Consider the following 17,605-nt stretch of genomic DNA (forward strand, 5'->3'; position numbering starts at 1 on the left):
TATGCTTTTTCTAAATTGTTCTTTCCTTAAATAATTTAAATACTGTAGGATTAAATTTTTTGATCAGTAATCAATACTTGTATAACAAGATTTTTGCTATCAACATTGTGGATTTTTGTTTGCTTTAATTCGTATGAATCAGGGCTGGTAAGAATGGACTCCAGAGCTTGAAGTAAACCCTGGCTGGCAGAATAAGTTAACTTAGACTAACCTAACCTAGAAAGATGTGCCAATGAAGTTTTATACCCCAGACCATAGTGGAAATGGACAAATATTTGGCACAACATGAAAAGTTATTGTGTTGAGTAACAACTGTCACTAGCGAACTCTATGGGACAATGACAATGTAATGCTGTGTACATCATCATGACACAGTTACCACTTAGAAGGGAACAATTGTGATTGAAAGCATAGTATGAGCACACTGTCTGGAGACTTGACTCAGCCTTGCCCAACAGTGTTGTCTTAAGAGTCCTCCTTGTCTACAGAGGGCACTTTCCATTATCTTACACACTGTGTGACTGGATAAAGTCAAATGATATAATTGAAGTGTTTAGAGTTCTGTTTTTTTTTCTTTTTTTATTAATTACACTTTATTCACTTTGTATCCCCCCATAAGCCCTTCCCTCCTCCCCTTCTGGTCCCATCCTTTCTCCCTTTTCTTCAGGCATGCCCCTCCCCAAGTCCACTGATAGGGGAGGTCCTCCTCTCCTTCCTTCTGATCTTAGTCTATCAGATCACATCAGGAGTGGCTGAATTGTCCTCTTCTGTGGCCTGGTAAGGCTGTTCCCCCTTCAGGGGGAGGTGATCAAAGAGCAAGCCAATCAGATTATGTCAGAGGCAGTCCCTCTTCCCATTACTATGTAACCCACTTGTACACTAAACTGCCGTGGACTACATCTGTGCAGGGGTTCTAGGTTATCTCCATGCCTGGTACTTGGTTGGAGTATGAGTCTCTGGGAAGATCCCTGTGTTCAAATTTTCTGGTTCTGTTGCTCTCCTACAGTTCTGTAGAGTGAGGATGGCTTATAAACATCACGGGTACAAGTAGAAGTAGACGTCACATAGAAGTCTCAGGAGTAAGCGCTCTGAGCTTTAGTGGTTTAAAAATCCCCTGGGATTTTAGTATGCCATGTAATGAAACACTGTTGCTCCTAAGAGTTGTTCATGCATTGGAAACAGTTGCTGCATTGCAATGAGATATTACTTCTCTTAAACCCTTTTTTTAAAAGGATACTACTATAAATTCTTTGAGCAGTTTCTCTCACATTAAAAAAAAAACATTCATAACTGTTTAGACTGAAGTACATGTGTGTATTCATGTACATGAGAACATGTATCTGTTAAGCTGAGTTTTTCTTCATTCACAAAAACTAATAGTTGACCAATCAAAAGTATAGCAAATTAATTTGCTTCCTTGGCATATTTTCCTGACCATATAACTTATTCAGTGAGCATGACAACATGACAATTGCTAGTCATTTCCTTGTGCATAGATCATCTCTCCACTGCAGCCACTCCCAGTGTCTCCCTGCCATTGTCTCTGCAGCAGCTCTCAGTGGTCCTCTGAAGCCTAGGCCAGTTCATGTCCCTACTCATTTCTAATGTTTTTGCTGGACCAATCTTTTCGTACTCTTCCTGCTGTAAATTTTTCTGGAGTTTTTGGCATCCTTTATGTCTCTCATTAATTGATAAATAAAAGCAGAAAATGCAAAATATCTAAAATATTAAACATAGATTATATTTCTACCAGAAAATCATCAGGCTGCTGTGTAACTGAAGGTGGGGTACTTCCAAATAGGATCAAAGACCCCCCAATTTATGAACTTGAGGGGAAATATTAGATCATCTGAGTCAGAATTAGGCAAGAAGGAACTGTATAATTTGAGGGACTATGTTTCAGAGTGGTCACATTCTACATCCTTTCCATAACTAACTTGTATGGGTAGAGGACAGGTGTCTGCTAATCTGAAAGTGCAAAGTTTTATCACAGTGACCATAACTGATGATAAAAACATAGGCTTCATTTCCATGTTATAGCAAGTTATATTTAGTTTTCAAGAAAAAGGAAAGAAGGGGGACAGAAAGAGAGAAGTAGGAAATTGAAGGACGGAGGAAGGAGGAGGAGAGAAAGAGCATCCTTTCTTCCAGATAAGAGAAGGACAGAGGGTAGGGAAAGGTGGCTGATACAGAACAGTCTCCTTATGTTACACTTCTGGTTCTGCAGGCAACCTACTGTAAGTGGATCTGCTTGGTTCTAGCCAGATCGCTATCCTCTCTTTCAATACAGATGAAGGTGGCTCGGAAGTCACCATTAGCAGTTGTGGGAAAGTCTATGTTTTTGTGAAAGTTGTGTTAACTAATAATTCAGGGAGTGTCTGATCTTGCAGGATCCCCTAAGGCTATAGTTCTTTGCAGTGTTCTTTCCATTGAGAAGACTTGTTCATCATGTTTGTGTTGTGCAGTCCTTCCTGTATACTGTCTTGATAAGAGGAACTCTAGCTAGCAAGATGACAAAAAAGTTACTAGGAAAAATTCATATTTCTGAAGATATTTTAATGATATAAGAAAGAACCTTTATATGCTAAAGTGAGAAGGTACAATTCAAAACATACATAACATAGTAATGGCATGTATATATTTGCCATTTTCATTTATTTCTGAGCCATAGAAGTTGATGTTTTTCAACAATATCTGAGTCCACCTATGCCTTGAATCTGATCAGTCTTGAAAACATGGAAAGTGGCAGTGCCAAAAGGCATATAGAATTGATACCAAAAGATGATACATTTGACAGCCAGATGTAGCAACAGACCACCCACAGGTCGGTCCACCTATGGACAAACAGATGGTAGATGGTGGTACACACTAGGACATCATTTAGTCCTAAGCAGAAACGAAATTCTCCCAAATGCTGCAGAACATGAGTGAAACACAAAACAGCATGCTAAATAAGTGCACAACATGGGAGCCAGCCAGGCAAGGGCAAATTCCTTGATGATTCCATGTACATAGCAAAAACATGCTCACATTTACTAGAAAAGAGGTAGAATAGAGATTTCTGAAAACTGGGTTTGGGAAAGGGATGTTTTCATGTATGATTACAAAGATTTAGTTCAGGACAGTTACCAAAAAAATGGACATGGATGCTTATGATGGTTGCATGACAATGTGACTATACTTAATGATCATACAACTAAAAACAGTTAAACTAGCAAGTTTTATGTTATGTTACATTTTTGTTTTGTTTGCTTTTGTTTTTCCTGGGTGTAGTGCATTGAAATTTTTGAGAAGTTTTAGTGGATGTACAAATTGATTGCATAGTGTAAAAGACCAACTGAACTGCATACTTTGGAAGAAACATTACAAGAATTATGAGCTAGGATAATTTATTAGTTTGAAGAGCGGTCTCATCTTTGCTGTTGAGACCTGATGTATTTAGAAAATCCAAACACTGATATTATCCTTTATTCACAAGCAATAATGACTGTAATAAACGTCGAGAGACTACAGTTTGAAGAAGCAAAGACTTCTTTTCAGAATATTCACTTTGGTTAAGTGATGGTAAATTAATGGAGGTTTCCTCTTCAGCTGTTTTACATCTTACCAGTTTATCTTGTTGGTGGAGAGTCATGATCTTATTTGAAGCTCATATTTCCTCAGAAATTCAATATGCTATCTGTTGATCCTTTTGTTTCCTGAAGATGTTTAATATTTCTGTTCACTTCAGAAATCACTTAGTAGTCATTTAATGTTCTTTAAAATTCAGCATGTGTATATTCACACAGTAACCACCATGACTGTCAAGATACAAAACAGTTCTTTTTCCCCAAAGAACTCACAACTCGCATTTTTTATTTTTATTATTAGTTACATTCTATTAACTCTGTATCCCAGCTGTATCCTGCTCCCTCATTCCCTCCCAATCTCACCCTCCCTCTCTCATCTCCTCCCAGCCCCTTTCCAAGTCCAGTGATGGGGAGGGCCTCTATCCTCAGGTATCTTCAGGACTGGCTGCAAAGTCCTCCTCTGTGGCCTAGAAGGGCTGCTCCTCCCTTGAAGGGGGGGGGAGATCAAAGAGCATCTCTATTCTTAATCCCACCACTGAGCCCAGACAACTACAGTTCTCTTCTTATCACCATGGATTTGTCATTATGAAAAATTGTAGCACGGAACCTATTAAGAAAGGCTTACTTAATTCAGCAGTTTGTCAAATGCGCCAAAAGTTTCTACCATTTTGATTGCTGAGTAGCATTTCACTGTTAGGAAAGACCTTGGAATATTTAGCCATGCTTTCAAGAAAGGCAGTTGCAGCTTTCCATTTGAAACAATTATGAATTGAACTCCTACAAATTTTCACACATATATTTTATGTTAAAACTAGTTTTTTTGTTTCTCAAGGGTAAATGCCCAAGGATCAGATGCTATATTTATGTATGTATTGTGCCAATATCATGCAACTATTTTACTAACTGTCTGCGCCATTTTCCTTCCCACCAGCCGTGAATGAGTCCCAGCTGTTCCACATCCTGTAGCTCCTCGTTATTGGTAGGATATTTTTTTAATCATTATAATGTGTGCAATGGAACAGTTTTTGTTAAAGCTATACAGGATAATGTAGTTTTGAAGGTCATCATCTTATGTAACTCCATCTTTAGAGCTATTCTACTCCTGTGTTATTAGTGTATTTCTAATATCACATGTCAGAAATACATTTTTCTTGTAAGTAACATTTTTCCTATGGAATTTCATTGATTCAATTATTAATCTTTCTAAAAAAATCTTGAATACCTAATTAGATGGCTTCTCTATGTTTAAATTCTAATGTGGTATAATACACATTATATATCCATATTTATATGAATGCTAAATATCTGGTGTAATGTACTGATTTAACGTATGTTTATTGAACATTTACAGTGTTTCAGCCAGTTAGGTGGAAAAGACATACTATAACAAGAATGCAGTCCAGAAAATTATGGGTTTTTGAATTTCTAATGCTGAGGAACATAATATCTAGCATGTGTTAGCTAAAGTAAAATTATTGAGATTAGTGTGTGCAATGGTGAATGGATATGAGTATATCTTTTATAATTTTGGGAAAATGGAAACAGATTTGTGGAATTGAGCATATTATTTCTTCAGGAGGAGAGGCTAGTGGTGGGCGTTAGATGCTCTGTGTGTTAGCATCTCCTGACTCCAGCTGTTATTTTTATGTCAGAGTCAAGAGCTTCATTTTAGTTCTATTGATGTCTATGTGTCCTAACAATGATTTCCTAGCCTCCCCCCCCAAAAATTAACTATGCATGGTACCTTTCTAGGATTTACCTCTAGCTACCGGTGGTGGTAAAGGTATCATTTTAACAAATATTTGACTTTGCAGTACACCACAGCACAATAAATTTGCTCAGTATTTTTCATTGCTGTAGGACATTATACACTGACATAAAGTTCTGGTTCTAAGAAGTAGCTTATGGAACATTTTCTATTTTATGTGCTGGTTCCAACCTTTGAGTTCCATAACTTCCTAACATACCAATTTATCAGTCTCTGGTTAGTGCCCATTTCTCTGCTTCATTATGCTTCCTAGATGTGCTGATCAAAGTTAATAGCTTTATTATATGTTGTTGACTCCCAGTTTTTTTTTTTATCACAAAAGTCTACCATAGCATGTTTCTCACTCCAAGCTTATGAATGCAACAATTGACTTTGTACGTGTTTCATTATACTCAATCCAGCCATTACAAAAATAAAATGCATCAAAAGTATATACTTAACACCACTTAGAAAGGTTTTCACAATATGTAAGTTAGTGTAGGAGGCTGCAGACAATGTTCTCATCCTACATTGATGAAATGAAGTACAGCAGTCCGCAAGCACTGAAGAACTGGTGAGCCTGTTACAATGCTCACCTAGAGGTGACAAGAAGATTGCAGAGTCAGGAAGGCTGTTTAAATTGTGGGATTGTAGTGTTTCTTCTTTTTTCTAATGTTGTGTTTTAGAAGGGTTCTTAGTATTTGTCTATTGAGATTTAATTGACAAATACACAGTTTTGTAATGTAATTTATTTTTATTCGCTTGGTATCCCAGCTGTAGCCCCCTCCCTTATGCCCTCCCAATCCTATCCTTCCTCCCTCTTCTCTTCCCATGCCCCTCCTCGAGTCCACTGATAGGAGAGGTCCTCTTTTCCTTCCCTCTGACCCTAGCTTATCAGGTCTCATCAGGACTGGCTTCATCATCTTCCTCTGTGGCCTGCTAAGGCTGCCTGCCCCCTCAGGGGGAGGTGATCAAAGAGCCAGCCCCTGAGTTCATGTCAGAGACAACCCCTGTTCTCCTTACTAGGGAACTCACTTGGAAACTGAGCTGCCATGAGCTAAATCTGTTCAGGGGTTCTAGGTTATCACTGTTTAAAGATGTACATTGTAATATTTTCTATATATAAATACATTGTTAAATGTACTGAAATCAATCAAGTTGATACATCTGTCTCATCATATAGTTACTTCCTTGTATCCTGGGTTAAGAACAAAGAAGACATGTATCTTGGCAAATTTCAAATACACCATCCTTATTAATAATGGTTGCCAGCCTTAAAATATGTCCTCAAATTTTATTCACCTTGTAAGAATAAATTTGCACCTTTTGGCTGGTTCCAAACTCTGGCTAGTATATTCTGTATTTTGCTTTTGCAATTGACAATTTTAAGTTGCACATTTGTATGAAATTATTAGTATTTGTTTTTATGTTCTTGGCATCAGTGGCCCCTGGCTTGTCCTTGTTTACACAAATGGCAGTGTTTCCTGCTTTCACACGTCTAGATAATATGCCCTTGCATTTTATATATGTGTTGGGACATACATGCCACACATTTTTATATTAATCTACTTATAGATACCAATTATTTTCTCATCTTAGATACTTTAAATATTGTATATATCTCTTTGGCATAATGATGTATGCTTGGGTCATTGGGTATATGCATATTCTAAGTATTGGATATATGCTTAGAAGTGGGATTTCTAAACACCATAGAGATTCTACATTTAATTTTTCAAGAAATCGTCCTTTTTTTTCCATGATAGTTGTCTCAATTCCTACTAGGTTATGTAATAGTTCCCCTTTCTTCATAAGCTGTCTAGAATTTATCTGCCATTTTTAAGATAATCATTTTTTATGAATGAAGTGACACCTCATTGTGGTTTTGATCAAATTTTCCTAGTCATTATGAACAACCCTTGATAATTTTGAATTAAAAATATTTTTTGTCTTTGTCTTCTTTTTTATATTTTTTTATTTTTTCTTTTTATTTATATAATATATTTTTTAATTTTTTATTAATTACACTTTATTCATTTTGTATCCCCCCATAAGCCCCTCCCTCCTCCCCTAACGAACCCACCCTCCCTCCCCTTTCTGCATGCATGTCGCTCCCCAAGTCCACTGATAGGGGAGGTTCTCCTCTCCTTTCTGATCTTAGTCTATCAGTTCTCATCAAAAGTGGCTGCATTGTCCTATACCGTGGCCTGCTAAGACTGCTCCCCCCTCAGGGGAAGGTGATCAAAGAGCAGGCCAATCAGATTATGTCAGAGGCAGTCCCTCTTCCCATTACTATGTAACCCACCTGGACACTGAACTGCCATGGGCTACATCTGTGCAGGGGTTCTAGGTTATCTCCACGAATAGTCCTTGTTTGGAGTATGAGTCTCTGGGAAGTTCCCTGTGTTCAAATTATCTTGTTCTGTTGCTCTCCTTGTGGAGTTCCCGTCCCCTCCAGCTCTTACTATTTCCCACATCTTACATAAAATTCCATTCACTCTGCCCATTAGTTGTCCATCAGGCTCAGCATCTGCTTTGACAGTCTATACTGCAGAGGCTTTCAGAGGCCCTCTGTGGCAGGTTCCAAGGATGTTTCCTGTTTCCTTCTGGCTTTCAGAGGCCCTCTGTAGCAGGTTTTGAGGTTGTTTCCTGTTTTCTTCCTCTGATATCCATCCTCTTTGCCTTTCAGGATGGGGATTGGACATTTTAGTTAGGGTCCTCTTTTTTGCTTGGTTTGTTTAGATGTACAGATTTTAGTGGGTTTATTCTATGTTGTATGTTTATAAGAGTGAGTATATACCATGCGTGTCTTTTTGCTTCTGGGACAACTCACTCAGGATGATCCTTTCCAGGTCCCACCATTTACCTGCAAATTTCATGATTTCCTTATTTTTCATTGCTGAGTAATACTCCATTGTATAGATGTACCACAATTTCTGCATCCATTCTTCAGTTCAGGGGCATCTGGGTTGTTTCCAGCTTCTGGGTATTACAAATAAAGCTGCTACAAACATGGTTGAACAAATGTCCTTTTTGTGTACTTGCACCTCTTTTGGGTATATGCCTAGGAGTGGTATGGCTGGATCTTGAGGAAGCGCTATTCCTAGTTGTCTGAGAAAGCACCAGATTGCTTTCCAGAGTGGTTGTACAAGTTTACATTCCCACCAGCAGTGGAGAAGGGTTCCCCTTTCTCCACAACCTCTCCAGCATGTGTTGTCCCTTGAGTTTTTCATCTTGGTCATTCTGATGGGTGTAAGGTGAAATCTCAGGGTTGATTTGCATTTCCCTAATCGCTAATGAGGTTGAGCATTTCTTTAAGTGCTTCTCTGCCATTCGATATTCCTCTACAGAGAATTCTCTCTTTAGCTCTGTTCCCCATTTTTTAAGTGGATTACTTGGTTTATTGCTTTTCAGCTTGTTTAGTTCTTTATATATATTGGATATGAGTCCTCTGTCAGATAAAGGGTTGGTGATGATTCTTTCCCAATCTGTAGGCAGTCGCTTTGTTTTGATGACGGTGACCTTTGCTTTACAGAAGCTTTTCAATTTCATGAGGTCCTATTTATTGATTGTTGCTCTTAGAGCCTGTGCTGTTGGTGTTCTGTTCAGGAAGTTTTCTCCTGTACCAATGAGTTCTAGGGTATTCCCCACTTTTTTTTTCTAGCCTATTTAATGTGTCTGGTTTTATGTTGAGGTCTTTGATCCACTTGGACTTCAGTTTTGTGCAGGGTGATAAGTATGGATCTACTTTCATTTTTCTACATGTAGACATCCAGTTGGACCAGCACCATTTGTTGAAGATGCTATCTTTTTTCCATTGTATGGTCTTGTCATCTTTGTCAAAAATCAGGTGTCCGTAAGTGTGTGGGTTTATTTCTGGGTCTTCTGTTCGATTCCATTGATCCACCATTCTGTTTCTATGCCAGTACCATGCAGTATTTATAACTGTTGCTCTATAGTACAGCTTGAGATCAGGGATGGAAATACCTCCAGAAGATCTTTTATTGTAGAGGATTGTTTTAGCAATTCTCGGTTTCTTAGTATTCCATACGAAGTTGAGAATTTTTCTTTCCAGGTCTGTAAAGAATTGTGTTGGCAATTTGATGGGAATTGCATTAAATCTGTAGATTGCTTTTGGTAAGATGGCTATTTTTACTATGTTAATCCTGCCAAGCCATGAGCATGGGAGATCTTTCCATCTTCTCATATCTTTTTCTAATTCTTTCTTCAGAGACTTGAAATTTTTTTCATACAAGTCTTTGACTTGCTTGGTTAGGGTTACACCAAGGTACTTTATGTCACTTGTGGCTATTGTGAATGGAGTTGTTTCTCTAATTTCTTTCTCAGCCCTTTTGTCTTTTGTATACAGGAGTGCTACTGATTTCTTTGAGTTAATTTTGTATCCGGCCACTTTGCTGAAGGTGTTTATCAGCTGTAGGAGTTCCCTGGTAGAGTTTTTGGGGTCACTCATGTATACTATCATATCATCTGCAAACAGTGATAATTTGACTTTTTCCTTTCCCATCTGTATCCCCTTGATCTCCTTCAACTGTCTTATTGCTCTAGCAAGGACTTCCAGCACTATGTTGAAGAGATATGGAGAGAGTGGGCAGCCTTGTCTTTTCCCTGATTTCAGTGGGATTGCTTTAAGTTTCTCTCCGTTCAGTTTGATGTTGGCTATGGGCTTGCTGTATATCACCTTTACTATGTTTAGATATGTGCCTTGTATCCCTGATCTCTCCAATACTTTAAACATGAATGGATGTTGGATTTTGTCAAATGCTTTTTCAGCATCTAGGGAGATTATCATGTGTTTTTTTTTCTTTCAGTTTGTTAATATGGTGGATCACATTGATGGATTTCCGTATATTGAACCACCCCTGCATACCTGGGATGAAGCCTACTTGGTCATAGTGGATAATATCTTTGATATGTTCTTGGATTCGGTTTGCAAGTATTTTGTTAAGTATTTTTGCATCAATGTTCATAGGGGAGATTGGCCTGAAATTCTCTTTCTTTGTTGAGTCTTTGTGAGGTTTAGGTACCAAGGTGACTGTGGCTTCATAGAATGAGTTTGGTAATGTTCCTTCTGTTTCTATTTTGTGGAATAGTTTGAAGAGAATTGGAGTTAGCTCTTCTTTGAAGGTCTGGTAGAATTCTGCGCTGAAGCCATCTGGTCCTGGGCTTTTTTTGGATGGGAGACTTTTGTTGACTGCTTCTATTTCTTTGGGGGATATAGGACTATTTAATTGATTTACCTGGTCCTGATTCAGCTTTGTTAAGTCAAATCAATCAAGAAAATTGTCCATTTCATTTAGATTTTCAAATTTTGTGGCATATAGACTTTTGAAGTAAGTCCTAATGATTGTTTGGATTTCCTCAGTGTCTGTAGTTATGTCCCCCTTTTCATTTCTGATTTTGTTGATTTGGGTGGTGTCTCTCTGCCTTTTAGTTAGCTTGGCTAAGGGTTTGTCGATCTTGTTGATTTTCTCAAAGAACCAGCTCTTGGTTTCATTGATTCTTTGAATTGTTTTATTTGTTTCCAATTGATTGATTTCAGCCCTGAGTTTGATTATTTCCAGCCGTCTACTCCTTTTTGGTGTGTCTGCTTCTTCTTTTTCTAGGGTTTTTAAGTGGGTCATTAAGTTGCTTGAATGAGCTGTCTCGAATTTCTTCTTGAAGGCACTTAGTGCTATGAACTTTCCTCTTAGCACTGCTTTCATTGTGTCCCACAAGTTTGGGTATGTTGTGTCTGCATTTTCATTGAGTTCTAGAAAAACTTTAATTTCTTTCTTTATTTCTTCCCTGACCCAGCTGTCATTTAGTAACAAGTTGTTCAGTTTCCATGTGTGTGTAGGCTTTTTGCTATTTCTGTTGTTGTTGAAGTCCAGCTTTATTCCATGGTGATCAGACAAGATACAAGGGATTATTTCAATCTTCTTGTATTTGTTGAGACTTGCTTTGTGACCAAGTATATGGTCTATTTTGGAGAAGGTTCCATGAGGTGCTGAGAAGAAGGTAAATTCTTTTGTGTTTGGGTGTAAAGTTCTGTAAATGTCTGTGAGGTCCATTTGATTCATGACCCCTGTCAGAGATGTTGTTTCTTTGTTTAATTTCTGTTTTGTTGACCTGTCCTTTGTTGAGAGTGGGGTGTTGAAGTCTCCCACTATTATTGTGTGGGGATCTATATGTGGTTTAAATTTTATCAATGTTTCTTTTACAAATGTGGGTGCTCTTGTATTTGGGGCATAGATGTTCTGATTGTGATGTCTTCCTGGTGGAATTTTCCCTTGATGAGTATGAAGTGTCCTTCCCCATCTCTTTTTATTAATTTTGGTTGAAAGTCTATTTTATCAGATATTAGAATAGCTACTCCTGCTTGTTTCTTGGGTCCATTTGCTTGGAAAGTCGTCTTCCAACCTTTAATCCTCAGGTAATGTCTATCTTTGTGCCTTATGTGTGTTTCTTGTATGCAACAGATTGCTGGGTTTTGTTTACGTATCCATTCTGTTAATCTGTGTCTTTTTACTGGAGAGTTGAGTCCATTGATGTTGAGAGAGATTAATGACCAGTGGCTGTTAGATCCCTTGATTTTGATGTTGGCTGTGGTCATCAGGTTGTGTGCTTGGTAGCTTTTTGTTTTACTGTAGTAAGGTTAATTATTTTCTGTGTTTTCTTAACAGAAGCTAATTTTCTTGGGTTGTATTTTCCCTTCCAGTGTCTTCTGTAATCCTCGATTTGTTTGTAGGTATTGTTGAAATTTGTTTTTGTCATTGAATATCTTGTTTTCTCCGTTTATGAGGACTGAGAGTTTTGCTGGGTATAGTATCCTGGGCTGACATCTGTGTTCTCTTAGGGTCTGCATGATATCTGTCCAGGCCCTTCCGGCTTTCATAGTCTCTGTTGAAAAGTCAGATGTGATTCTAATGGGTTTGCCATTATATGTTACTTGGCCTTTTTCCCTTGCAGCTTTTAGTATTTTTTCTTTGTTCTGTATACTTACTGTTTTGATGATTATGTGGTGGGATGATTTTCTTTTCTGGTCAAATTTGTTGGGTGTTCTGTAGGCCTCATGTATCCTTATTGGCTTCTCCTTTAACTTGGGGAAATTTTCTTCAATGATTTTGTTGAAAATATTTTCTGGGCCTTGGAGAAGGGAGTCTTCTTTTTCTTCTCTTCCTATTATTCTTAGTTTTTGTCTTTTCATATTTTCTTGGATTTCTTGGATGGTCTGTGTCAGGAATTTTTTGGATTTAACATTTTCTTTGACAGATACATCGATTTCTTCCATTGTTTGTTCTATACCTGAGATTCTTTCTTCCATTTCTTGTAGTCTGTTGGTTATGCTTACCTCTGTAGTTCCTGTTTTCTTCCCTAAATTCTTCCTCTCCATTATTTCCTCCATTTGTGTTTTCTTTAATTTTTCCAGTTCTATCTTCAGGTCTTGAGTTGTTTTGTTTACTTCCTTCACCTGTCTGCTTGTATTTTCCTCTTTTTCTTTTAGTTCCTTCAACTCTGTTTCTTTTATTTATTTCAGTGATTTAATTATTTCTTTTCTGAAGGCCACAAGCTGTTTGGCTGCATCTTCCCGTATTTCTTCACGGATGGCCCTAATCTGCTTGTCTTTAACTCCCTCCATTTCTTTACGGATAGCCATGATCTGTTTGGTTTTATCTTCCTCCAATTCTTTACGTATTTTATTTGTTTCCTCTATTATCCTATTCATCAGCATAGATGTAAGGTCATCTTCTTGATTTTCTATTATGCTGCGTTGTCCAGGGCTATTCACCCTGGATGGCTGGGTTCTGGAGATGCCATGTTGCTCTGTCTTTTGTTGGTTGAGCTTTTACGCTGACCTCTACCCATTGGCTGATTTAGGTGTTGGCTCTTAGTTTCTGTGCTTCCTGGAGTCCTGAGGTAGGGAGAATCCTTTTGGCCGGAAGATGATTTTTCCTGAAGGAGTCCTCCTCTGCTTTTTGGTTATGGTCACTGTATGGCCAGTGTTTCTCAAGAATTGCCACTGCTCACCTCAGGTTTATAGCCCTGAGTAGTAGCTGTGGTCTTTGTTAGGCAGGGGGGGATCTCCTCTTACCCATAGAAGTTCTCAAGACAGCTGCCCCACTGCTGGGTTTCTTGTTATAAATTTAGTGTGCTGCTGCTCACTAAATTTCCAGGTACAGTCATCTTGAAGAACCTGCTGATTCCCTAGCTGTGGGGTTTTTCTCCCAACAGGGAAACTCAGTCTGTTATCCTGGGGCACACAGTTCTGTCCGGGAAAGTGAGAGGTGCACTCAGCAAGTCTCTGGGCCAGAGGTTTAGTACTCCGCTCTGGGCCTTGAGAATGTGCACCTAGGTTTGGTTGGCGCCTGGTGGCGCTGCTCTTGTCTGGACGCTGGGTGCCTCACTCTGGACCAGAAGCTGTGTGTTCCTGTCTGAGATGGCGGCTGCAGGCACTGCTCTGGTCCAGATGCTGTGGGTGCAGCCCTCTTGAAGGACCAGGGATTCCCACAGTTTTGACAGTCTAGCTAGGGATAACTGGTTGATCCTTGGCACAGTATCTGAGGGCTGCTGTAATGGCTCTCTGGTTTTTGTAGGTCTGAGGATGCAGCTGTGTGTCCCAGTGCCCTAGGGGAACTCAATAATGGCGGCTGAGCACAGTGCGCCTGCCTGCTTTAGAGCCTAGAGTCTGTGTGAATCCAGGAAGACTTTTGGTGCTGGGTTTCCTAAGCGTTAGACCTGATGATCCCCTCTGCTGGGGGTTTCCTCCTGCCAGAGACACCCAGTCTTTTCTTTGGGGACCACTGTTCTGTCTGGGGTGGCGAGTAGAACCCACAGGCACATATGCCCGCTTTTGGCTCCGCCTTTCTGGCCTTTTGGAGCCTTTGCGGCTGCCTAAACTAGGTAATTTTCCCTAGACCTTTTCGGGGTGGGGGTGTTGGCTGAGTGCTCTGAGATCAGACCAGCCATTTCCCTCCCTGTGGGTTTGCAACTGACAGTGAAACACAGTCTCTGGTGCCCATGTGCCCTGGTGCCCACAGCTCTATCTGTGGCGGCGAATCACGCGCAGCCAGGGCTCGGAGCAGGCGCCTGAGTTCCTGCTCTGGCTCCTGGCTTGCTCCTGGGGCACCTGCAGAACCGGAGTCTTTTCCAGGGGATGTCTGGGTGACCTAAGGTCGGTCCCAATTGTTTCCTGCTCCGTGGGGTTATCTCTCGACTGGGAAATCCAGTCTATGGTGTTGTGGGCCCACAGTTCAGTCTGGGACAGTGGCCAGAACACGCTGGCGTGTAGCTCTGGGCTGGCGACCAAGCACCTGGCGGAACCAGGATCTCTTCTGCGGTTTAGCCTGGTGAGTTAAAGCTCATTGAATCCCCCACCGTGGGGTATCCTCTCACCTGTGAAACACAATCACTTGTGTTTTATGGCCGCGCGTTCTGATTGCTGGTCACTGTGACAATCCTGCTGTGCTGCTCCTCAGAATGAGAGTCCTCCTGGCGCCGCCATCTTGCCCCGCCTGAATTAAAAATATTAATGCTACAAGAGATCGTGACAACATCTGACACATTGCCTTGGCAGAACTATAAGGGAGCAGTACATATTAGTATGAATTTATTTTCTGATTTACTCTTAACTTCAAAATTGACGTATACATCTCGAGACAATATAAAATCAAACTTAGAAAAAGACATAGTTTTTGAAGAAAACAACTTTTCTAGGACAAGTCTTATTCAAAACTATAAAGTAATCTAATGGAGTTATGTGTTAGCTCTTTAACTGTTACCTGAATAGTCACCTTATTCCATCCATAATTTCTGTGACAGCAGACTTATTAGTGGATGGTCGACTGCTTATACTTGTAAAAGTGTTCAACTGCACTTTACCACATTGAAAAACTATGATGTTTGATGCCAACTATTGTGGAATTTTAAAAGAATATAACAGGCTGAGTCTTTTATCTGATAAAGTAGATCATTTAACTTTTTTGTTCTAAGTAAGAGTAAGAAAACTGCTTATTTGTATGTAGAAAGTCAGTGTGTGCTGTAAGTGACTTGTTTTTCCTGGAGAAGTGACTCTGCAAACTGCTTGACAGATTCGCATATCTAGATGTAGTGGCTTTACTGATAATGACAGTAACAATAACAAAGCACTATAAAAAGAATACTGTAAATTCATCTACATTTTATATGGATATTAGTTTAGGGTATTAAATATTAGGATAGACTATTACAATTTTAAAAAAATTATTTTCTGTGGGAAAAATTCTGTTGTTCACTCTTGCTTTCTCTGACTTTATCTCTGCATTGGACATACTATCTAGTGCCTCTTAAGAAGATTTTTCTCTTTGGTAATAGTTGAGGACCCAATGGAATTGCAATAAAACCTAAGGTACTTTAAGAATATAATAATCCACAAGGCATGAATTATGTGTTGCAGCAGTTATTAGAATATATGGAGCATAAGATTGTGGGGTCTTTTTATTTAACCAAACAATGACATGTCAAGATTACTATGCTTGCAAAGTAAGACAATCCCATCAAATCTCTGAGGTGGTATGAGTTCTCAGAAATCACACTGCTTTGATTTCTAGATCATGTGGTTAGAAACTATTAATCTTATTGGTTAATCCTGCTGAGTAAGAGTGGTTTCACAGTGAACCTTTGCAGTCTACTTGATGATGGTTCTGACTTATTAAAGTATTATATTCTCCAGAATAATTTAATGTTCCTTATCAGTAACCCGGTGTTGCCCCAAAATGTACTTATTATTAAACTTCAAACTGTACTAATAAACAAATCATGTAAATTGTTTTTACTGGTGTTATGCACATGCTATAACGTGTTATACTATCTCTGATTTTGCTTTCTGTACACAAAGTGTAGTATATTTATTGTAGGGTTTTTTTTTTTTGATAGAAAATGTTTACCAACCCCTGATAAGAAATCTAAAGCCTGTGGAAGCTAAATGCTGTTTTTGAGGCATTAGATCCCATTGATTCTGAGTTCAGAAATGCATATCCATTCCACCTACTGTTGTTCTGTGTATCCTTCCAGTGAGTTAGCTTCTCTTTTTCGTAGCTTCTTAATCTATAATGCTGTTATTTTATATGAAATGGTTTTAATGGTGCCTTACTTATTATTGTTACAATAATTGTTGCAATATTTGTTGCAATAATTATTGCAATAATTGTTACAATAATTTGTTATACTTAGTATCAGTGTGTTTAACTGATAGGTTGTCCAAAAGAGCCTAAGATTCTCCTAATTTTTATAAGTGGGTTGAAGCCTTTATACTTCATATATGAGAGCAAATGGGCATTGTTTTATTCTCAATTTTTAAAGTATGGTTTGTTTATCCTCTTTTTAGTCTTTTTAAGAGAAAAACACTTTTGTGATTGTAAATTACATTTATGACTCCTAATATTGATATGAAAATTTAAAAACAGAACACTTACACGCCAGCTGCAAGTATAACCTGCCCTGCATCTGCCAGATGATAGTGAAACCCTTTGTTGCTCTCTCATCTGTCTTTGCAGAGGGCAGTCTTACATATATAAAGCAACTTGAACTGATTACATTTTTAAACGATTAAGCTTCTGTTTTTATTGTATTTTATGCAATAGTGAAGTTTTTATTTCCCTTCATTATTTCAGTGTTATGCACACCAACCACATTTTTCCAGATTATTGATATTTTCATCTCAAGCTACAAAATTCATGCTGAACTACATGGAACCTAGTGAGGCAAAGGCTCTAAAGACAAGGTCCTGTAGCACACTGAGCTGTTGGTCTTTTGGCAACCATTTTATTTCTTCCTAGGAGTTCGAGTAAAGGAAAACCTATGTCCTGTTGTGATAAAGCTACTAGTCTAGTTTCTCAAGAATATCCACTGTGTGGTTGGCAATTTCTAGATAAATGATTGTTGAAGGCTGTAAGTTATAACTTGAATTTTAAAAAATATCACAACTGAAGAAGCAACTTTAACCTTGACTTTTTAAAATGACAAGAATTGGTGTTGCCTATAATTGCTTCATATCTTGTGTTTGCTCAATTTACTGGTCCAAACATGATGTTACTCTTCTCAGACCTGTAGGTTTAATCTCACAAAAGAAAACACTTTTTTTTTAACTCCTTAGTACATCTTTCTTGACTTACTGTCATTTGTAATAAAAATATCTTAACAGAAAAAGACTGGGACAAGAAAAAATGTGGTGATGTTTACTTTAAAAGAAATTAACAAAAATTATTTGTTATCAGTGCAGAATTAAATATGTGGTTCAAAAGGCAAGATTTAA

At 38.5% G+C, this 17,605-nt stretch overlaps 1 protein-coding gene across 9 annotated transcripts in view; it reads left to right on the forward strand.

Annotated features, from left to right (window-relative positions):
• The window catches only part of Zbtb20 (zinc finger and BTB domain containing 20), a 767,676-nt gene that overhangs the window by 317,826 nt on the left and 432,245 nt on the right, over positions 1 to 17,605 (forward strand). For 8 of the 9 annotated variants that reach the window (XM_055624791.1, XM_055624790.1, XM_055624785.1 and 5 more), the window contains one exon: positions 4,501 to 4,548. The exons of the other annotated variant lie outside the window; for it this stretch is intronic. The gene's annotated coding sequence lies outside the window, so the exon portion shown is untranslated. The remainder of the gene's footprint in view (positions 1 to 4,500; positions 4,549 to 17,605) is intronic. 9 annotated transcript variants of the gene reach the window in all.

This window comes from Psammomys obesus, unplaced genomic scaffold, assembly GCF_907164565.1.
Source record: "Psammomys obesus unplaced genomic scaffold, mPsaObe1.curated_primary_1811, whole genome shotgun sequence".
NCBI lineage: Eukaryota > Metazoa > Chordata > Mammalia > Rodentia > Muridae > Psammomys > Psammomys obesus.